The sequence below is a fragment of the Heloderma suspectum genome, chromosome 1 (genome assembly GCF_057233095.1).
Source record: "Heloderma suspectum isolate Gila_16-S chromosome 1, 16-S_ref, whole genome shotgun sequence".
NCBI lineage: Eukaryota > Metazoa > Chordata > Lepidosauria > Squamata > Helodermatidae > Heloderma > Heloderma suspectum.
Window position 1 is genome coordinate 116,978,426 of NC_139458.1, and position 18,839 is coordinate 116,997,264.

The following is an 18,839-nucleotide window of genomic DNA, read 5'->3' on the forward strand; positions in this document are numbered from 1 at the left end:
AACAGCGTGGGTTCCATCGTCCATGTTGCTCCTATGGCAGTTCTCATCAGCTGCATAAGAATGATGGGGGACTAGGCCAACAGAGGCTGAAAAGCACTTTATAATCTGGGCTACAAAAATCAGGCACAATGAAAGTGGTACACCCAGTCCCCATATGGAGATATCCCTAAAAGCATGCAGAATACAACAGACTAAAAACAAAAAGCCGCATTTTTTAATTTCCTGACAAAGCCTCGATGACTACCCCAATTGGTGCACCAAGAAGTAAGGCTATCAAATTATTGAATAGGCAATAATGGATTAATTCATGAAAGAAGAAGCTATTGCTTGCCAAAATTTCCATAGACAGGTCTACTGAACTAATGCTTGAACAGATTCAGGACAGATCCTGCACTGCTACACTTGCATAGCTGATACAGCATTCAGCAAAGAGCTAAGGAGTAATATAAATAAATTCTTAGGAACAATATAGATGAGTCATGATGACCTTACTTCCATTCTTTCTGAACTCCCTTATGGAAGCTTTTTTCCTGGGAAAATACCAAGGTGTGGGGGGATCTAATCTGGAGTGTAGCCATGGTGTAGACAAAAGATTAAATCCCCCCCTTCTTTGTCCCAATCCCTCCCCCGTCTTTCTCTCTCTCTCTTTCACACACACGGATGCTACTTTAAAACAAAAACAATTCATGAAAAATTTAATTATGTGATTAACGTCACATGTAGTTTGGCCCATAGGAGTGTAAAATTAGAAAATCCAAAAGCAGCCATGGGGTAGCTAGGGAGGGGCAGGAGGTTACAGGAAAACCAATTTCCTGTAGACAGAAAGCTACCTTCCACAAAACACAGAGCCCCGACCCTGTATCCATTTGATAACTGCCATCTGAGTAGCAAAAACATGCTATCGCTAGGGAAAGATGCTTTACCCCCACATATCAATGGGGCAAAGGCCTACATGCCTGGCAGTGATCACCAATTCAAATGGGAACAGAAAATGCTAATCAAACTGTATTTGGTCTGGGACCACATAGGTTCTTTCATCTGGATTGTAGAGATTGCATTTGGACAGAAAGGGGAAGCAAATCCTTGACATCAGCAGGAAGGAGGAGTGAAAACCTGTCATAAACTGGATTGCCACCCTTGTTCATGAATTTTATACAATTAAAAGCCCTTCATAGTCACCTGCAAACTGGACCCAGGAGAGGTGAGTAATATCATGAACAGGCATCACACAGCAGCACCACTTCTTGGATTATACCCAGTCTTTTTCAAATCATGTTGCAAAGGGGGTCAGAAACCATCATTTTCTTTTTCCACTGAAAACAACAGACGGAACAAATGCGCTAGTTATACCGAAACCTATTTAAATGATCACAGCTGAATGGAAGTACAGTAAGAACTAAAGCAATGCCACAGCACACAGTACTGAAAAGTGATACATCACTAGATTTTATTTAGGGGGTTTTAAAGTCTGCTTTTAGAAAACAGCTTCAGAAGATTCATTTTTCTTATTTAGCATTAGATTAAGATATTATATATTTTGACAGCCACACAAGCCTTGTCATTATACAGTTTGGTTATTGCTGAGATGGAAGAAGCATTTTTTCATATAATGTGAAATTTCTTTTACTCCCAATCGGGGCTTTTCAACATTACTTTTGGTGTACAGTAAAAAGCCATGTTTTAGAAGCTTCTCCTGCACAGGATTTTAAAAAATAAATAAACCAAATATCCATTTTTATGGTAATCTTTAGAACAGGGCATAATTTAGAGTTGCCAGACCTCAGCCTGGGAATCACATCTGCTACTTTTCTGTAGCAGAGTAGAATCCTGGAACATATGAAGCAACCACAGTCTGTCCCGTGCACATAGCACAGTGATCTTCCCTATTTTTCAAGCAGGAGCCACTTTAGCTCCAGGCACAGCCACTGGGGCCCCTTGGGGGCCTTTCCTCTCTCTTCCTCTCTCGCAGTCACATGACAGCCCTGGGACTTCGTTTTGAGTAGACATGTATAGAACTGTTCCCTTAGTGTCACATATAAACATCCCTCTTTCTTAGTGTCAGAGTACTGAGAATCCAACTATGATAACAAAATAAATACACCCTTTATTTTTAAGTTTGAACTGGAGTGCAGCCTTTAATTATTCAACTGAAACCCCGACTCATTCATTCATTCATTCATTCTCTATTTATTTATTACATTTCTATACTGCCCCATAGCCAAAGCTCTCTGGGCAGTTTACAAAAGTTAAAACATTAAAATACAATTAACAAAGTTTAAAAGCCATTTACATAACAGCACACAGACAAAATACACAAACAACATACAACTAAAAACGACTTTGAACTAAAAACAGTTTAACAAAAAAACCAACAATAAAAACAACACAACTTAAAAACAATATACAAGAGTCAGCAAAAGGAACAAGAGTTATAAAAAGGGAAGGCCTGCCGGAATAATAGAGTCTTTAATTCCTTCAAAGAGGTCAGCAGATGCATTTCAACGGGTAGGTCATTCCACAACTTTGTTACTTTAAGAACAACATTTCTTTTATTTTTACTATGACTACCACTACTTCTCCAATAATGCCAACTGTGCCGTATTCTCAAGTTGCATCTGATCATGTATCTGTTACACAAGGTGAACAGACAATTTTGGGGGCAAATTTTAGATTGGCAAAAAGATAGCCTGATGTGTTGTAAAATGTTACTTGACCTCCATAACCACATGGGGGTGATAAGTAGAGAGAAGCATTCTAGGTACCATTCCTTTCTTGCCACCACAAGAATTAACACTGTGTAGTCTTATTTAAGCTGGTAATTTGCATGAAGTTTCATTATGCTTTTCAATTTGTCTATCACATTGTATCCAAATTTGTGTGTATGTGGCGTTCTGATAACAGCCTGAATTCCTTCTTTAATACTAAAAAAAAAGTAACACCACCAATGTGTGTGTGTGTGCGCTTTTAAAAGAAACTAATCAGCACATAGGTACTGCTATTCCATTTGTTATCCCACTTTTGTGCTTTGAAAAAGTCATATTATTAGTTTTATGTTGGCCATATTACTTACTGATTATTCCAGGAGTGTTTTACACCCGGGGGCATGGGGGAACCCACGTGAATCCATTGGGCCTGATATTCAAACATTGCTCCTATGTTAATCCCCTGAGACATCTTTCTGTTTTAAGCTCCCATGGCTACCCAGCCTTACTCTCTCAGGAAGCTGTGTGCACATGTAGTCCCAGCCCTAATGTGATGTGCAAAATGGTAGTGCAGGGAGGTGCCAAGTGGTGTCCTGGAGCATATCAGCCCCGCTAGTGGAACTTGGGTTAGCAAATGCCGCCAGCATCTGTCTAAACATACATAGGATTGCACTTTCAGGGTTTCTCTATGTTAAACAAAAATTCCGCATCCTTACTAGGGCTCTCTTCTTCTGGAGTCTTTCCAGGTTTACGACGGACTTCTTTAGATCGCGAACACATGATTTGGAATGTAAAACTTCCATTCTTGGCGATGCTTGATATGTTCAATGAAACTGCACCATCTAGTGGGTGAATTATAGTGCTATGCCGAAATTACACACTGCCAATATGGTGTCAGTAAGGTTTATTACAGCTTATCTCCAATCTTTTTGAAAGTGGGATAAAGGAGGAAAAGCAAAGGAGGCGTCCTGGAGGTTGACAACGTCATCATGTAAAGGACCCACAAACTTCCGTGAATGGCCAATCATGAGCATTCAATAAAAGTGCCATGAAGAAATGTTCTAAGAGTCCTTGAATCAAGTGACAATGCCAGGAATTACATGTCAACTTGATATTAGATTGCCCAAAGAGCATTTCAGATAGTTCTGTTTCACAATTCCACTGAAACTTCTACAAAAACACATTTTGTTCTCAACAGCAGTTTGTTCAGCATACGCTGAAATTTAAAATTACAAATTTAAAATTACAGCATGTAAGCCTTGTAAGCATGCTCCATTGAGTAAATACACAAGTTTTCCCCAGTGGCTTTCCCCAGTTGTCAGCAATCCAGCGAATACAACTTTCATTCTTAAAAATACCCAAACATAATTCAGAGAAAAGCAAGAAAAAGAACCAAAACCGACTATTTCAATACGTTATATACTCCATCCTTATTATTCAATTGTCATTTTGTTTCCATTTTAGACCATTTTGCAAACTGCTTTGAAAGAACTGAAAACATTATAATTTAGTTTAATCACCACTGATAGCCTTTTCTCACTACATTTTCAGAAGATGTATAAATAAGAGCATCCTAATAAAAGGAAACAAAGACGGGCATGATAAAAGACAAAGAAGGCAGGGACCTAACAGAAGCAGATGAGATTAAGAAGAGGTGGAAAGAATACACAGAAGAACTATACAGGAAAGATCTGAATGTCCCTGAGAGCCATGATAGTGCGGTCACTGAACTTGAGCCGGACATCCAAGAGAGTGAAGTCAAGTGGGCCTTAGGAAGCATTACTAACAACAAAGCTAGCGGAGATTACAGTATTCCAGCTGAGCTATTTAAAATCCTAAAAGATGATGCTGTTAAAGTGCTGCATTCAATATGCCAACAAATTTGGAACACTCAACAGTGGCCACAAGACTGGAAAAGGTCAGTTTACATTCCAATTACAAAGAAGGGCAACGCCAAAGAGTGTTCAAACTACCGCACAATTGCGCTCATTTCACATGCCAGCAAGGTGATGCTCAAAATCCTACAAGCTAGGTTTCAGCAGTATGTGAACCGAGAACTACCGGAAGTACAAGCTGGGTTTCGAAGAGGCAGAGGAACTAGAGATCAAATCGCCAACATTCGCTGCATCATGGAGAAAGCAAGAGAATTCCAGAAAAATGTCTATTTCTGCTTCATTGACTACGCTAAAGCCTTTGATTGCGTGGATCACAACAAACTCTGGCAAATTCTTAAAGTGATGGGAGTACCAGACCACCTTACCTGTCTCCTGAGAAACCTGTACGAGGGTCAAGAAGCAACAGTAAGAACCAGACATGGAACAACAGAGTGGTTCAAAATTGGGAAAGGAGTACGACAAGGCTGCATATTGTCACCCTGCTTATTTAACTTATATGCAGAGTACATCATGAGAAACGCTGGGTTGGATGAATCACAGGTTGGAATTAAGATTGCTGGGAGAATTATCAACAACCTCCGATATGCAGACAATACCACCCTAATGGCAGAAAGTGAAGAGGATCTCAAGAGCCTCTTGTTGAGGGTGAAAGATGAGAGTGCAAAAGCTGGTTTGAAACTCAACATTAAAAAAACGAAGATCATGGCATCTGGCCCCATCACTTCCTGGCATATGGAAGGGGAAGAAATGGAAGCTGTGACAGATTTTATTTTCTTGGGCTCCAAGATCACCGCAGACAGTGACTGTAGCCGTGAAATTAAAAGACGCTTGCTCCTTGGGAGGGAAGCTATAGCAAACCTAGACAGCTTAGTAAGAAGCAGACACATCACCTTTCCAACAAAGGTCCGTCTAATCAAAGCTATGGTTTTCCCAGCAGTAATGTACGGCTGTGAGAGCTGGACTATAAGGAAGGCTGAGCGCCGAAGAATTGATGCTTTCGAACTGTGGTGCTGGAGAAGACTCTTACGAGTCCCCTGGACTGCAAGGAGGTCAAATCAGTCCATCCTAAAGGAAATCAACCCTGAGTGCTCATTGGAAGGACAGATACTGAAGCTGAAGCTCAAATATTTTGGCCACCTAATGCGAAGAGAAAACTCCCTGGAAAACACCCTGATGCTGGGAAAGACTGAAGGCAAAAGGAGAAGGGGACGGCAGAGGATGAGATGGCTAGATAGCATCACCGATGCAATGAATATGAACTTGGGCGCACTCCGGGAGAGAGCACAGGAAGGCCTGGCATGCTATGTCCATGGGGTCACGAAGAGTCGGACACGACTGAACGACTGAACAACAACAAACCTGACAAAAGATCACAGAGAGTCAAAGCCTACAAACACAATTATATTGCCAAGAATTTTGCTGCCTCAGTAACTGAGATGGAGAACTTCTTCTTTTTTACAAACAATTCAGCCAGGCATCATTTAACATTACTACACAGAGAAAGTTCAATTATTCCCAGAACTCTTTTTGAATACAGACAAATGCAATCCTCTTGGAGTAAAAGACTAGCAATTTCCCATTTATTATTCTGGATAAGATTCATGAGATTGGATCTAGAGATTTTATTCCACCGGTAGGAGTGGAGTTTCACTCAGGATGCTCCCATGCGCAGAAGGGCAGAGGTGATCTTTACTGAATCCCCCTTCCTACTGGAGTCCCCAGTGCCACCTGCCTCCTGTTCCAGAAGGTCCCCCAACCCTTCAGAGCAGAGTTTTGGGGAAATGGGGGGCTTCAGGGAGAGGAAGAAAATGACAAAAATCTCCTCCTCCCCTATTCAGCCAGTGAAAAAGCTCTGCTAGATCAAAAGCCTCCTGCTAATGGAAGGAGTCCTTCTGTCTGCTGGAGGCTTTTTCTGGAACCAACCCATTACTGCATACTATATGGAGAACAGGGAGTTTTAAATGAAATTTAGGATGCACATCTGCCAACTGAAAGATGTTCAAAATTAAAGCCACTACATAATGCTTTCTCAAATGTGCAAATGTATACTACCAGGAACAGAAATGGAACGTTAACGGAAGCAGCGTAGAACACAAGAACAAACACATATGAAGACACACACACATACACACTGCATGCTAATACAGTTTTTATATGCTCATCAAATTAAATGCTTCCTGGGAAGACTCAAGTGAACAGCTGAGAAGGTGGATCCACTAAAAGTATGATTACAGAAAAGTTGTAAGATTCATTCTTTCTTTATACTATTTTTTCACCAGATTGTGCCCAAAGCAGCTTCCCATATACCAAATGAACAATAATATGACAATTCAAAATACACAGCACAATTACAAGTATCAATAACAGGTTCAAGAATATATTAACAGTATCAATTAATATAAATATAAGTCAGTCATATAAAACAATGATACAAATAAACTAATAATCAAATCCAGCTGCTTAAAGTTAATCAGGAAATCATGGATCACCACCTCCTACTTTGACTCCAACTTCAGAAGCTCCACAAAGTGGTAGTGACGGCAGTCTTGCTGGTTCTCTGCAAAGTGCCAGATCATTCAAATGACTAAGAATAAAATCACTTCACGGTTATTTCACAACCTCAGCTGTCCATACTGTGCAGCAGTTAATCATCCCCTATTTGTAAAACAACAACTTGCTAGCAATTTGAGAAGCTAGACCTCTTGTATACTTGGAGACTGCCTATGCTTCTTATCTTGAGTAGATTTGAATAGAATCTACTCCTAAGTAAGTGTGATTAGCATCATCACCTGGGCCACATTTCTAAGCTTACTCATGAAACCCGCCAGGATGTAATGGAGAAAAAAATAATAACAATACCAAGTCATGTGCATTACATAATGCAGAAATAGAGAGTCACCTCTTCCTTTGCAATGTGTGAACAGACCAATACACTTATAATTTTTAGGAAATATGCTTGTTCACCAAGCAAACAAAGGTCTGGGCAGAAAGAATGCTTCAGCACTGAAGCCAGTCAGTACATTGACTGAAATCATAATTTAGCATCATTTGTGCTGGAAATGGAAGAGAAGAGAACCCCAGATTATTTATAATACTACCAGTTATAATTATGCCTTTCCTGGCACTGTGGGAAGCTATTTCTAAATGTTATGTTTATTTTCCCAAATTGTACTGTTTATGTAGCCAAAATAAGATTTCCTGCTATTTGTAAGTGAAATCTGTGGCCTAATTGTTTGGCTGTGTTTTGCAAATGATTACACATGACTGCACATTCCCAGACATTTTCATGAATAAGGCAAATGCTGCTACCACATACCATGCATGGCATAAGAATACAGCATAATCATACAGTTTATGTCCAGCGTGGTCATCCTGCCTACTGAAGGCCCGATCGCTAACCGAAGCAATTTGATTTTTTAGCGATTCAGTCTGAACGAAGTCAACAGAACCAAAATTGACATTGGCTTGGCTCCAGACATCATGCCCCACAATTAACCGAAAGACTTCCCGCTGGAGGAAAGGGCGGGTGATACTTGCCAATTCCCCCCTTCCTTCTGCAGCCCACAGCATCACCTCCCACATGATTCCAGGGGGTCCCCAAACCCTCCAGAGCAGCTTTTTAAGGGTCACTGGGGCTGCAGAGTGAAGGAGGAATCAGAAAAAAAAAATCACAACCCCACCTTCTTCTTCCAGTGCCAGTAGAATGCCATTGAGTGCAAGTCTGGATGCAACCCATTGGGATCAACACAGTTTTTTTTTTTTACTTTTTATTGTGGCTGCTTCTATTCCACTCTCATCTCCTTTATGCTGATTTAAGAACAGTCATTCTTGATCTGTACAAAGTGAGAGAATGCAACAACAGGCACTATCAAGTGTAATATTTCTAACTTTTAATGTTTTGTGACAGAATGAAATCATACAAACTGTTGGATTGTACAGCTAGAAACTGGACTGGCCATTGTACAGAGTGAGCTACAGAACAATGCCCAAGACACACATTAGTGTAAGTGGGGCTGGGCAAGATGCACACAAGGTGTGTCCCTCGTCCAACTTGGCACCCTCCAGATGTGTTGAACTGGAACTCTCAGAATCTCCAAGCCACACATCTGGAGGGCACCACGTTGGGGAAGGCTGGCCTAGATGAACCTGTAATGTATTTCATTATTAAACTAATGTTAAGTTATGCCCAAAAAAATTCAGTCCAGAGAGGTGGGATACAAATAGTCTGATATCCCTCCACTGGGAAACTTGGTAAGAGCAGCACATAAGACAGATTAGCAGCTTTACATAGACTCTGTGCTGACAGCCTAAGACAGCAAAGCACATTCAGCCACTGAATGCTACTGCTGGTTGAACAGGGACTTTCACTAAGTGTTCTTTTTCCTTCCTTTTCCACCACAGCTTCTGACACAATGACATCACTGTGGAGCTGAAAGCAGCAGAATGTTATATATTTGAGCAGTGAGAACTCGGGAGCATTAGCACCCTTAAAGAGTAAAGACACACAAACCATTCTGAATTTGCCTCTTGATTCTACAGAACAGTGCCCATAGGGGTCAAAACAGAGGTAATTCCGGGTTTATGCACTGCACCTTCTTTACTTATTATATATGCTCCCTCAAAGTAGGAAGGCCCTTTTGAACAGTTGCAGTGAAGGGGGCAGGGACAGAGTCAAAGACAAGCCATGGATTGTTGGTGGTTCTGAAGCCACCCCCACTGCGCACCTCTCCAGATTCAGATGACACGGCAACCTGTGCTGTGACACAGGTAATTAGGCAAATGGCAGGTGGGCACACGAGCAGCATATGAAGGGCAGGGAAAAGAAGCCATGGTGGCTTCTCTTCCCCACTGATCATTCGAATCCAGACACCGTTTTGCCATGGGTGCTTTGAGTGTTCTGCACACACATCCTGTTTCCTTGGGGCTGTGGGGAGGATGGAGGAAGTGCATGTGTCATATTTTGAGGTATGGGCACCCCCTCCCTAGTCATGATCCCCTTTCTTTACCTGTGTGAGATGCCTTGTCCTTGCACCCCAGTAGCAGCAATGAAGTTGAGGTTCCTGTCCTGAGGCAGGGTACCTGAAAGAGTTCTGAGAAGATGTGTTGTTCATCTGCTATTTGTTTCTTTTTGCTCTCTCTGGACGGCGCGCATTTGTTGTTTATGAAAAGTGTTCCATTTGTGCAAAGTGTCCCGAAATGGAATTTCCCAGTTGTGTGCCTAGCTCTGTAAATATGGGCTCAGAATGACGCAGCCCAGCCTTCCCCCAACTGGGCGCCCTCCAGTTGTGTTGGAGAGCATGGCCATGCTGGCTGGGAATGATGGGAGCTGCAGTCCAACATATCTGGTCAGGGAAGGCTGATGCAGCTCCATACTGCTCACTGGCCCCTTGCTGGGTCTTACACATCCCTGGTGCTGGGCCAGAATAGGTTACTGAGTTAACTGGAATCCTACCCACCGTGACTATCAGGATGGGGCGATGAGGGTGAGGAGAGCTGTCTGGAGCTCTCCATTAACTACAATGTCAGTGTTTAAAGTTATACCACCTCTTTTGCAAGGCATAACATTATGCTGTTGGAAATGGGACCAACCCTAGAGCAAGTGCTGGAATCCAGCTAGCTTCCACTTCTTTCCCACCAGGCCTTCAACCCTGCCAAGATTTCCCCCTTGTTTCTGCAGAGCCCTGCAAACTCCCACCAACACAAAGCTGTTGCTACATGGGCATACACACACACACACACACAGTGGTATAGCATCGTGCTCCACTGGCAGAAGAGGATTTCACAGCAATCCTGTCCTAACCAGAAAGCATAATTCAAGAACAGCATCATGGTGTTTGATCAGCAAGCTATAATCCATTAATTGTGATAAGAAACATACTCTTATTTTCCAAGCTGCCGAAACAGAAAAACAAAGATTTTTCTACCCACAAAATCTAGGTAAAGAGCTCCATGATTTGCGGTGGATGGAGGGAGGAAATTGGTACAGTTATATTGATTTTTAATACATTTCTATGTGTGATCCTTGGTAGTCCCTTTGTCCCCACCAAAGATGCAGTCCATAAATCCTGATCTCTCTCATGTATTTAACGGAGATATGTGATACCTAACATTCTGCCAGGAAAACAAACACCTGAATTTTAACACTCTCTCACAGAAATAAAGATGTCTCAGTCTGGCACATTTGCAAAACAATCTATGCATGTCTGCTCAGAAGCAAGCCCCACTGAATTCAATGGGACTTACTCCCAGGTAAGTATGGGAGTGCAGCATTATAAATAATGTTGAAATTATTTTTATGACAGGCCAAATCCCAACATAATCATAAGTCTCATCTGTAAAGTAAAGCAAACAAAAACCTTGGATTTCCAGTAAACAAGCAAAATGAGAGATTTAATAAGTGCTGAAGAAATACATGAGCAGTGCTGACTATTTCAGCCAATCAATAAAGTGATAGTGGCTCCACTATTTGCAATCTACAACTAGAAACAACATGTAAGGAAACCTAGTTGTCTGTTTAACACACACTTTTTTTTTTACATCAACATTCTTCCAAATGGGGACAGAAATGGCCTTTTAAAAAAATCTCTCCAGAAGTAGAAAAGCAAGATTCTGTTATGAACATAATCTCAGATTAAAAATACAAATCTGTTAAAGGTTGGCTAAATAGGCTCACACCTTTTCAGAAGCAAGCTGACATTCTACATACATCCAGATTAAGAACGGTCTCTGCTTGCCCACACACTTTATCCTTTGAACACAGGGCACTGCAGTGTTAGAATATTATCTGATGTTCTAACAGCTTGCAGCTGGATGTGCTATTTGTACAATGCTACATGAGATTAGGTATGTGATGAAAAACTCAAGTCAATCAGGGTTCACACGTCACGCTAAGCCATGGTGGTTGACGCCTGAACCTGGGGCATTTTTCCCATCATGGGTATTTTACGCAAAAAGCCACGCTGACAACCCATGGCTTGTAGAAGGGTTGTTTAAGATAGCTTGTTCTCAGGGTGGCTTAGTGTGACGTCCCAACCCAGAAAGGTTGGGACATCACGCTAATTGTTCCACTGGTTGACAGGAACGGCTAGAGAGCCATCCAGCAAGAGCGGTGAACACCACTGCCACTTCTTGCGATCTTGCGACCATTTTCCCTCATCCCTTTTCAGCCTCAGGATGGATTTTTAAATATTTTGGTAGGAATCTTGAAGAAAAGACACCAGACAGTGTCCGGAAAGCATGTGCAAGTTTTTGTTGTTTTTGTTTTTTCACTCCTGTGCAAGGGAACAAGAGCAAATCATAGAATCATAGAATAGTAGGGTTGGAAGGGGCCTACAAGTAGGGATGGACGAAAGTCACTTACCTGTCCTCGAAGCTTGTTCGCGGTGGGGGGGAGGCGCTTCGCTGCTCCCCCCGCGAAGTTCAGACCGGGGGGGAGGCTTCCCGCCTCGCCCGGCCGAAATTCAGGCCGGGGGGGAGGCTTCCCGCCTCGCCCGGCCGAAATTCAGGCTGGGGAGGAGGCGCCTCGCCTCGCCCGGCCGCGAACTAAAAAGTTTTAAAAAAAAAAACGCCCCCGTGATAGGCTACGTGACGATTAACGTAGCCTATCATGGCTAGATTTGCAAAGTCAGCCATGATAGGCTACGTAAATCGTCACGTAGCCTATCACGGGTGACTTTAAAAAAAAAAAGCGCGTACGCTAATGGTGGCCCCCATAGGGAGCCACCATTCGCATTCCTTATTTGGTCACTGTAGTCTACGTAAATCTTTACATAGACTATGGCGAAAATAAGGGCAACGCAGCGTTGCCCTTATTTTCGCCGTAGTCTACGTAAATCTTTACGTAGACTACAGCGACCAAATAAGGAACGTGAATGGCGGCTCCCTATGGGGGCCGCCATTATCCGTACGCGCTTTTTTTTTTTAAAGTCACCCGTGATAGGCTACGTGACGATTTACGTAGCCTATCACGGCTGACTTTGCAAATCTAGCCGTGATAGGCTACGTTAATCGTCACATAGCCTATCACGGGGGCATTTTTTTTTTCTTTGATTGGAATGGCGGCGGCGGCGGCAGCCGGTCAAAAGACTGGCTGCCACTCCCGCCCCAGGCGAACACCCGCCGAACCCGCCGCCGGGAGGGACATTTGCCAAAGGTAAGTCCCGTCCCGGGGGGGGGTGCGGGGGGTGGGGGGTGGGGAGAATTTCTCCCCAAAACTTGTTCGGGGGGCCGAACACATTGGCACTCGGCCCCCCGAAGTTTCGGGGAGAAATTCTCCGCCAACCCTACCTACAAGGCCAAATGACCACTGCTAGGAATTTCCCCTCCATTCTACTGCTCTAGCATGAAATTTGTGCGTTTCCCCTCTCATTTTACAGCTCTGCCATGAGATGTGCGTAATTTTCCCCTTAGTTTTCCAGCTCTGCCATGAGATAATGCAGTTTTCCCCTCCATTTTACTGCCCTGCTGTGAGATTTGTGCAATTTCCCCCATAGTTTTACTGCTTTACTATGCATTTTTCCCTCCATTGTTCTTCTCTGCCATGAGATTTGCATATGAGTACCAATCCTGCTCACTGTGCTGTATACCATAGATAGATAGATAGATAGATAGATAGATAGATAGATAGATGATAGATAGATCTGACAGTTAGCAATGAAGATCAGTTGAGGGAAGTGACAAGCACAAAGAAGTGGGAGCCAAAAGCAACTGGCAGCTGCAGGGGAGAAGGAGCTTTAGGGGTGGGTGTTATTACTTCAGTGTAACATGAAGCAGCCTTTAAAAAAGAAAAGAAAAAGATGTTCGCTACAAGGGAAGTGCCGAAGTGGAAGATACTGACAAGAGAAGGATACAGGTATGCTTGGCTACATAGGTAGGTAGCCTTGCACAAGAACGCAAAACACACACACTCCAAAAAAGTTTGCGATCACGTTCCTGTGTTCATAGCGGCTCAGAAAATTATTTCGTTTTTGCAATCTGATGGGGGGGGGGATTTTGCTTGTGAAGCACTGAAGTGGAGGATGAAATTGACAAGAACATTGCAAGAGGGGGATATGGGTGTGTTTGGCTAAACAGAGGACAGGTGGTCTTGCACAAGAGTGCAAGACCTCCCCCCAAAACACAAAAGTTTGTGAACATGTTCCCACATTCATAAGAAAAGCTCAGAAAATTATTTCCTTTTTGTGATCTGATGTGGGAGCAGGGGAGGGAGTTTCCTTCATCAGCCGCCAACTGCAGCAGACCAGTTATATAAAGGGTGCTGACGTAGGGAACAAGGAAAGTATGTTTTCTGCTGCAAAGCCGCTTGGGATTCTGGCAACAGGCTGGAGGACTGATAGGGACAGAGGAAGAAACAAGCCACAGGAAGCCGCTGATCAGGCTAGCGTCATGTAGGGAGTAAGGGTCAAGCCACACATCCACCGTGACTTCTTCTCAGGATGGCTTAGTGTGATGTGTGAACTCACCCACTGTCTAGCGCTAACTTGTATTAAAGCTCTGGTGGGGGAGGAATGATAGGCGAAGTAAAATTTAAAAGACAAATGATGACAGAGAGGGAAGAAGACTGACTGGGTTTAAAATAAATACAAAAATAAATAAAACCCCTGAACCTGGAACAGCTAAGATCAGAGCACTCCGGGATAATAAAAACAATCAATTTAGGAGAAGAGACTTCACTGATTTACTCATGCGCCCCAAACCATGGAAATTGTAAGTTAAGGCATCAGGCCTTGGTTTCCATACCATGTAAGCAGTAAACATGTTATATAGTCTCACATATTGTGCTCACTTACAATTTACATTCTACACACCCACACTCTTCCTTGATGTTTCAGGTTAGGAGAACAATGAAGCTCTGGACACTATTATGGGAGCAGTGGCAGCCTAGCTGTTGTACAATAACTGCCCTGCTTTCTTTGTATGCTTTAATCTGAATAAGTGAGGGTGGAGGTGGGTGGGAAGAGAACAAGATTGATGCAGAGAGGGACCAAGACTAGGTACAGACAGGCACTGGGGGTGGTCGGAGAGTTTGTATCATCATGAGGCAACACCCAACTCAGGAAGAGAAAGGACACCCCACATTTATGAGTAAACATGCATAGCACTGCTCTTTGCAGCAGGATGGCTCAGCTTCAAATTAATTAGTAAAACCTTTAGCCTTTAAAAACAGAAAAGTCTGCAAGTCTGATATCTGGAGACTAAAATGGTTAGTTTGCTGGTCTTACTTTTGATTAAATAGATACAAGATTGCACTCTGTAGCTTAAGATAAACTTTGCAAAAGCTTGGTTGTTAGAATCAAGTGTTTAGAGTATAAAAGTGTGCAACTCTTAAAGACCACTGACACCACCTTCAGCATGGCCCCTGGCCTGCAGGGGAAGGGTATTGGGGCTGAAATACCATGGCATGGTGTCAGTGCATGAAGGCTAAGGGCAGTATCCAACTGAGACATTGCATTAGCACAAATAACATTATGCTAGTGGAAACTAGGTTCTGAACAATGCGCAAGAGTCCAACTAAAGTTACATTTGTGAAAGTATGGTTGTGCAAGCAGCTGTGCATTATGCTTGTTTAACCAATTGCTCATAACTCTTGTGCAACCCATTGTGCAACCAGTTGTGCAATGGAAAGATTCAGTAGAGCTCCACTAGAGCTATTTGAATTTGTAGCATGCCACCATTGGATACTGCCCTAAATTATAAGTGAGCACAACATGTAAGACTGTAGATGATGTTTGCTATTTACATGGCAGTAGATAAAAGATGCCTTATCTAACAAGCTTAGAAAAATGAGTCCAGAAAGTCAGCCAAGTATTTAATTTAAACCTGGGTTGCTTCTATAGTAAGACATCACCATCATCATTATTATTTAACGTTTGTGTAGTGCTTCACTTGCATTACCTAGTTGTAATCTGTACAACAACCCTGTAAGGTAAGCAAGTGTTGTACATGGGGGGGGGGGGACTGAGGCTAAGAGAGAGTGGCTTGTGTAAGATCTGCTAGTGAGTTCATGGCAAAGGCCAGATTCACATAGGGGACTTCCTGGTTCATAGAATAGCAGGGTTGGAAGGGGCCTACAAGGCCATTGAGTCCAACCCCCTGCTCAATGCGGTTCAATCTAATGGATAGGCTGTAGATATTGCTAATCTTCATGTCACAATTATGACCATGTTTCTGGCTCTAACCCTTAAAGGAGACTTTGAAGATGTGTGCATTTATGACAAGTGCCTTTGATTTATTTCTTCTGCAAGCTCAAGCCAATCCTTTCACCTCACTGAACACAAATCAGTTGGGACTTTTCCTCATCAGTAGCTAAGTAGCACACAAAAATGGCAACTACTAAGATTCTTTCAGGAATTTCTAATACCAATTGATTTTAGCATGTTGCATCAATCAGGTGTATGTTTTATTTAGTTATCGGTTATTACTTTATAAATAACTGATATTACTTAGAAAGCAATTGCTTTATTGTCATAATACCCAAACACCACTTTATAATCCCATGAATACAGTAAAGCAAGAGAAAACCTTGACACAATGAAACATTTTCTACAGAATGCAGGATCAGTATAGTGAGAATGTTATTGTATTGTATCAGGTTAGGAAACTACCTTTTCCCTAAGTGTGTTTATTTAATAAATAATTTGTAGATAGGCAGTGTTGCCTAGGAGATGCTTGCTTAAATGAGCATTGATAGCTTGTAGAAACTTCAACTGGTATACTTCTTTATTTAATGCATATAAATTCTTATACCGTGCCCTTCTTCCAAAGAAGCCCAGAGCAGCTTACAGTAATAATAAAACAAGTACCAGTAAATAATGAAATCCTACTATCACAATAAAACAGTTTAAGATACAGCAATAATACTCTAACCTAAAAATATCAAAATGAGTAAGTCAGGCATCAAATACTTCTGTAAATGAAAAGGTCTTTACCTCAATAGTCACACTGAGGCTAATCACACCTTTCCTGGGAGGGAGTTCCACAAATAGGAAGCCGCCACTGAGAATGCCCCATTTTGTGTCCCCATCCTCCTCACCACATTTCCAGAGGGGATAGTGAACAGATCAAAGGGGTGGAATTGGAGAAGGCACTTCCTCACCCACTAGATGCTTGTGGGGGCTAGACATTCAGAGCATATCACACCAATCCCGTATCAGCTCCATTGGCTGCCTGTTCATTTCTGGGCTCAATTCAAAATGCTGGCGTTGGCCTTTAAAGCCATAGTCTGGAACCAGGTTATTTGAATGACTGCCTGCATCCATACAAACCTGCTTGGTCCTTAAGATCGGCCCCTGAGGCCACCATCAAGATCCATCAGATCTAAAACACTGGAGTCAGGAGTCCTATGTGGGCATTCATCCCCACATGAGTGCAATCACGTAAGGGGGAGAGGAGGGCCGCAGAATGGACTAGATGAGGGATAGTAAACTCAGATTCAAACCATACGGGACAGAGATATGGTTAACGGGTAGTTCATCTGCCCAGGCGAGTGGTGTTCAACCTCTACAACAAGGAGCTGCTCTTCCCCTAAAAGGAGGACTAGCTTCTCAGTTTGGGGTGCTGACTGATCCAGCATTGTCATTAGAGCCTCAGTGGCTCAGATCACCTTTTATCACCTTTGGCTGATATGCAAATTGTGACCCTGCCTGGATGGAGCTAGCCATCCTTAAGTTACCTATGCTCTGGTAACCTCCCATTTGGATTACTGTGCGACACTGTACCAGGGACTGCCTTTCAAACCCATCCAGAGATTTCAGCTAGCCCAGAACAGGGATGCAAGATTATTAACAAGGACCAGCTGGTTTGAACATATTACAACAGCGCCTTCTCATCAGCACAGGCACCCAGTCCATTTCTGGGCCCAATTCAAAGTGCCAGTTTTGACCTTTAAAGTCCTTACTTAGTTGGGATCAGGTTACCTGAAGGATCACCTCCACCCAGATATAGCTACCCAGACCCTGAGATCATCTTTGGAGGCTCTATTCCAGGTGCCCCCAACAGGTGAAGAGTGATGGGTGGCTACTGGGGAAAGGACTTCTTTTGATGGTGGTATCCCAGTTATTGAATGTCCTCCCCATTCCTTATACTCTTATCTGCACTAGGTGAAGACCATTTTATTCTCTCAGGCTTATTTGATGTGTGCACTTTTAATCTACAGAACTGTAGATCTGCTGAATATCTTAGGTTTTACCTGTTGACTCTGACATTTTTATGTTCCGTTTTACTGTTTGATTGATTCCCGTATTTTAAAGTTTTATAGTTGTAAGGCACCCAGAGATCACTGGTACTGGGTGGCATACAAATACTGTAAGTAAGTAAGTCAGTAAATAAATAAATAAATGTGCTTTAGAGAGAGAAATAAATACATAAATACTGGGTATTGGAAATGCCACACCAGTTTGGATGGGGTTAAACCTGTTCCACATTACTGCCTGCTTTGCTGTTACAGCTGCGCTTCTAGGTTTTTGGATAATATTTTACTCTGTAGAAGTGCAGCTGTAGCACCAAAACAGGCAGTAACCTGCAACAAGCCCTTTTGAAGGCACCTTTGCTTATCGAGGCCCACTTGTGAGACAAGCAGGAAAGGGCTTTCTCCTGTGTTGTCCCCAAAATCTAGAAAACATTTCTTTTTTTTTGGGGGGGGGGGTCCAAACACATTTTTAATTTAGCTTTTTAAATTGTTGCTGAAGTTTAAATGGTTTTTACGGTTGTCTTTAATTGTCTTACTATGTTTTCGTTTATGATTTTTGTTTATGATTTTTGTTTTCTGAGTTTTTGTAAACCACCTTGCTGGTTCCAGAAAGTCAGTATAGAAATTCAGTAAATAAACAACTGCAGAAAGTGCAGTGTTCAGTGTCGCTACAGATGCAATAGGAACAATGCCACAATAAACCAACAGGTGCCATAGCGCTCTTTGTCCCTCTTTATGTTATGCTCTTGCAATTAACACAGAGGTGTCCTAATGAAGTTAATAAAGCTGCTCTGGAGTAAGTTAAACATTGATGATTGGATCCATGTATTTTATTCCCCTACTTCATAATACGGTTTGGGTATTGCATACGTACGCTACTTTATGCACACCATCTGCTGTTCTGAATATGCTGAATGTCGCTAATCAGCTTATACGGGACTTGCTGAGAATTTTGGGAAGCAATGATATAATTCTCCCCATGCTCAGCACAAACATTCTAAGAATATTTCTTACATCTCTGCTATCAACTATTCCCCACTGGACTTTATAGTTATA

General features: G+C 42.4%; 1 protein-coding gene across 9 annotated transcripts in view; it reads right to left on the minus strand.

The window, feature by feature from the left end:
• TUB (TUB bipartite transcription factor) overlaps positions 1-18,839 on the minus strand; it is a 208,234-nt gene that overhangs the window by 66,805 nt on the left and 122,590 nt on the right. Inside the window, exon 2 of one of the 9 annotated variants that reach the window (XM_084854988.1) lies at positions 1,180-1,313. The exons of the other annotated variants lie outside the window; for them this stretch is intronic. The gene's annotated coding sequence lies outside the window, so the exon portion shown is untranslated. The remainder of the gene's footprint in view (positions 1-1,179; positions 1,314-18,839) is intronic. 9 annotated transcript variants of the gene reach the window in all.